Raw genomic sequence first — 5,388 nt, forward strand, 5'->3', positions numbered from 1 at the left:
CTGAGTAATGGGTAGATCCTTGGGTTTTGTCATCTCTTGTTTTGGGGCACTCCAAAATAACAATATGAAAAGAGACAAATTTTTCCCCTTTATATGAATGGGCCGTATCTAGTAATGAATATTTGCACTGAGTGTTTTTTTCTTAAGGCTTGCTTATGTGGTCCAGTCTGTGGAGCTGATGAGGTTAATGTTTATGCTGGTAATCTAGTAAACATGGCCGAACATTCAAGTACTAACACTTCTGCCTTCAGACACAGAAATAAAACTGACTTACCAACCCTGATGCTTTTAACTACAAGAGCTGTAGAACAATTAAAGGAAAACTCTAAATAAAGCTTTTTGCCATTGCCAAAATGTTCTTTTGGGAATGGTAAATTATAAAATTTAATGGAAATAATAAAATCAGATTAAGAAAACTAGTGGTGTTACATACTGCATCTTGACTACAGAATAGGCAGGAGTTTTACAAGATTAGCTGTTAGCTGGCTACTGTTGAAAGGCAGTTGGATTTGGTGCCTCAATTCTTTTACTGTAAATTCATGCAGCTCATGAAGACATAGTGTAGTTTAACGAGACATAACCATGCCATCTTTACCTAGCTAATGCAAACAATTCTGAGGACGTGACAATATGGACTTCTCTGTGTTGTGTATGAATTCCAAGTACATCTTGTCATTAAGTCGATAATATAATTTATTATATGTGCCAGTGTGGTTATTTCTACCCATGCTATAAATGCACTTACTTTCTGTGAAAGAAATAAAGAAAACTAGATGACTGCTTTCCTAATAGACTTCAAAACTGCCTTGCAATGTTCTTTGTAATTCTGTCTTTTTTTCAGTCTTGGGAAATTAAAGAAAGCATAAAAGTTTCTGAATAACTGTAATGATTTGACACAATGTTTTTCTTGTCTCATAGTATGCCTCTATGGAACATAATATAAAAAAAACCCCAAACTGAACCAACCATCACCCTAATATTTAATTTAGCGAGAGAATGTTGTATTTAGCTATATATGCTGCAGTCACCGTTTAGAACTAGCAAACTGCTTCATCAGTAGCAAACCTCTGCTGTAGAAATTTCACTGGAAGGATTTAATTAGAAGTAATTATTTTCCTAACATTGAACAAAATAATGCACCATTTTGGTTTTTAACTATGGGCCCTTGTGAATTGCAGTAGCTAAGATAGCCCTGAACTGTTATAGTCACAGTAATTAGCAGTGGTTGAAAGCTGCTTAGGATCCTTTTAAATTTCCAGAGCAGTATTGCAACACTTGTCCTAAATATTTTTTTAGTAAATGTCCATCCAGTCTAATTTCATACTACCAGATACAGCCATGAGGAGGAACATGACATTTCAGGGTAGACTTACACAAGCTAGTTTCATCATCTATTAAAAATTTTTTCATAGTTAACTACCAAGGTGTATTGGCTCTGCAAGTAGAGAGCTGGGAGAAAATGGAAATAAAAGCCTGTATTTCCAGCTTCACCTGAAACTTCCAAATGGTGTAGAAGCTGATGACCAGCACTATTCTTTTGAAAAATCTGAGACCAAATAAGAAAGTTCAATATATGCTGTTTCTTTCTTTTTTTTTTTTTTTTAAAGCGGAAAGTTAATGTTTTATTATCTTGTGTATTTTTAGAGAAAACACAAGCTTAGTTCTGGATTTAACCTTGTCTTCAGATTTGCTTGCTTTTTAGCATGTTACCTGTTCAGCATTTTATGGCTATTTTCAATGGCACTTTATTGTCTCTTCAGTATTTTGGTGTCAGGGCATCAGCTGGCCTCTTAATTTTAGGGCTTTTGTTATTGCAGATTAACCAGAGCAAAAATTAGTTGTTTTATATTAATTACTGGTTTTGTTTACAACTGAATTTTAGTGAAGTCTTTCAGACTGAAAATTTGAAAACAGGTTCTATGTGAGGTGAGTAAATAACAGTATGGGGTTTTTGGCCAGTTGCAGCCCCGGTAGACTTTGCAATTGAGTTGTATTTATTGCAAGAAAAGATTTATTGCTGTGAAAATAAAATCCCTCTTTTGCTTGAGAAAGTATAGTAGCTGGTTATCTTCAACACCACTGCAGGTAGATACAGTGAACCAATGAATCTGCTTGTGAATTTTTAAACTACTTGTAATTCAGTATTTGCAATTTTTTATCATGATTACTTGCAATAATTACATATTTGTATTTCATAGACTCACTTTAGAGCAGTATGCTTCCATTTCTGGATTTTTTACATGCTTTCACTTTGAGGTTGGCAAGCAAAAATTACTTTCAAGAACCCATTGAAAAGTGACCATAGGTACAGTGATTTCAAGAGACAAATCTGTCATAGCAAGTGTTTATTCACCTATATTTTGATAACTCTTGAAATCACTAGTGCTGTTACGTTATGTTAAATAGTGCAGTGCAACTGGTTCCACTCATTAAATAAGCAGGACTCTGGTTTTGATAGTTTGTACTTGCAAAAGGAAGGCTGTTAATACTTTCCCTGCAGGTTGTTATCAGATTGTATTGGATAAATCATGTTGCTCATGAATAGTTTTTCTGCCCTATATTTTTGCAGCATATAATCACTGTTTACAGGTCAAGCCTCAAAAAATTTGATAGTGGTATTAAAAACCAGAGAAAGGATCAAGTATCTTGTCCTGTCTCAGAGAAATAAATTCTAAATTTGTTGCTACTTTCTTAGTACTAGTTTTGACATAAGAAGTCAGAGAATGTTAACACCTTACAGCTGCTTTCTTTATAAGGGAGTGAAAAATACTGTTATCAGTCCACCCCCATAACAACCTGATAGAGCTTTGATGTTAAATGACAAGCGTTTTGGTTTATCTTTCATATTACAGCTTTCAGTAAAAGAATTTCTTACCAAAGTTTTCATAAACAATTTTTGATTATCCTTTTATCCAGTGAACTGATGTATAGCTATTATTTGTACAACTTTTGATGATAACCTTTTATGTATAAATGTAAGCTTATTAAACTACAGAGGAAACCGATTAAACATACGAACATGAATCTTACAGAATTTGACCCTAGTTCTCCACATTCTCCATTGGGTCTTTTTACAATGAAATTACATATTAAAAAAAAAAGTCTATGTATTTTAGGTAAGATCAAAAAAACCTTCCAGATTAGTAATCTCTTCAAGATGCCATGCATAGACCCACCAGAATTGTGCAATTGCTGTGTTAAATAAGCAGTTTAGTTATGAGCCTGCTAGTTGCCTACTGTTTACCTTGCTCTCCAAATCTAGTTTTAAAAGGAAATGCAAAAATAAAAGCTAATGAAAGCTACTGTAGATTTATCGAGAGAGAAGTTAAATTTTTTGATTTTGTATTTTAAAAGTGCATGACATTAAATCTAGTCACGCAGTATCATTTGTACCAATGTGCGAGATTAAAATCCTTATCATGTTACACCCTTATCCAGCGTTGTAATGGCATCTACAAATTCAACTACTGAATGTTTTGCATTTTAAAAGGCTTAATTGTTTAATGTGGTGTTAAAGACTGTACGGAAATAACATTTTCCTTATACTTTTTCTAAATAATTTTGAACACAGTTTTCAGAAGTCCAGTGCTGTATCTTAATACCCCTTTTTGTGTACCACAAAAGAAAAACTGTTGAACTCTTACTTTTTAAAAGTGTATCCAGTTATCAGCCTCTCTGTAGTTTAAGGTCTTTACCCTACTGAGATTTATTTTGGTTAACAGTCTTCTGAAATTAATTGTGTGTAAATAAATTTAAGTGAGCAAGCCTAAATAAACATTTCATTTGGGTATTTAAGTTCTTTTCTAAGGATGCAGGTTGGATGAAAAACCCCAACCCACCAAGAAAACCTCACTCTGGAAGAGGAAAGGATAGACTTATGTTGATCTAAATAATTTTTTTTGGCAATTTGTTTTCAGTCAGATTTCTTCTTCTCCAGCATGCTAGTTTGTTTCAATATTTTAAGTAAAATATCTACATATTTATTTGCTTAAATGAAAATGCAGTTGCACATATCAGGAACTATGTCTACCTTTAACAGTTGGAATGCACATCTAAATCTGTTTATGTTGCCTACAGTAAAGTCACATCACAAGTTTTAGATTTGTACCCCTCTATAGCTTTGTCTAAGGTTAACTTCCATATTTTCCATTTGATCCATTAGCCACTACACACCTTCTAGGAAATATTTATTTTGTATGTGGTGTGACCCCAATGAAGCACAGACTGCAGCCAAATGGATACATACTTTTTGAAGCGCACTGTTTTAACTTGTACTTTCTCTTGGAAACTCCTGCAAAAAACCTCAGTAAATTGAACTATGTAGAAGAAAAACCTAAGAATTGAACACAGGAGAAGATGTATTGAATGCATCATGGTTAGTTACTTTTTAGATAAATGTGTCCTGACACAATTGCTGATACAGCATATTTCTTGTTTAAGCCTAAATATTTGTCATTTGTGAATATTCACAAAGGATTAATTATAGAAAATGCTGTTATACCAGGTTTCTTCTTTCCTCCATCTTTCCTGAAAGGCTACTTACTCAGAAATAATTTAGTTTAACTTGTTTTCTGCTACTTAATTCCTCTGGAATACTGCAGATACTTGAAGCAGTTCTTCCCCACAGCAAACAGACTGTAACCAAGGGTGGCTAAGATCCATGTGCAATGTCAGCATGTTTTTAATGGCCCTTGCTTCAAAATTTGTAAGTTAAATTGTTTAAAATAGAATCTGGACCAGTAACAATTTCCAGCTCTTATTCAAATACTACTTTACATGTTGTTTTTACATTCTGCTAGGAAGGTCTTCTGTTCATTTCTGTAACTATCTGCTATCCAATTTGTTAAAGCTTGTAACTATATACTTATGCTGACCAGGTGATAAACAAGTCTTGGACTGACTATCTAACATTTCTGATTAGCCCTGGTCAAAGAAGATTTAACATGGGCCATTTAAAGTTAAACAAAAGGCTTAAAAAGATGCAACCCTTCTGCTTGAGACCACATCAATGAACAGTTGTTAGGTATACCTGAACATGACTGCATATATAGGATTCCCCAGGTAAGCAAATTCCCCAGGAAGCAGAATTCACTTGTGGTGGTCTGGCGATAAGCTGTATCAGAGCTCTGCCAGTGCTTTGCTATACATAAAGGGCAAACTGGATAAAACTACTTCTTCCGGCCTCCCATGAGTGTTCTTATACTTTGGTACCAATCTTTCTTGTTCTATCAATGGTTCTTCTAGATTTTCAAGTCAATAATAATGGAGGAGACAAAGAAGTTTGAGTTGGAAGCTAATGGCATGCATGCTTTGATTTGCTGTACCAACATGTCTGTTTAATTCTGTCTTCCTTCCCCACAGACTAAGTTTCAGAGACTTACTAGAAGC

Source organism: Phalacrocorax carbo, chromosome 7, assembly GCF_963921805.1.
Source record: "Phalacrocorax carbo chromosome 7, bPhaCar2.1, whole genome shotgun sequence".
Taxonomy (NCBI): Eukaryota; Metazoa; Chordata; class Aves; order Suliformes; family Phalacrocoracidae; genus Phalacrocorax; species Phalacrocorax carbo.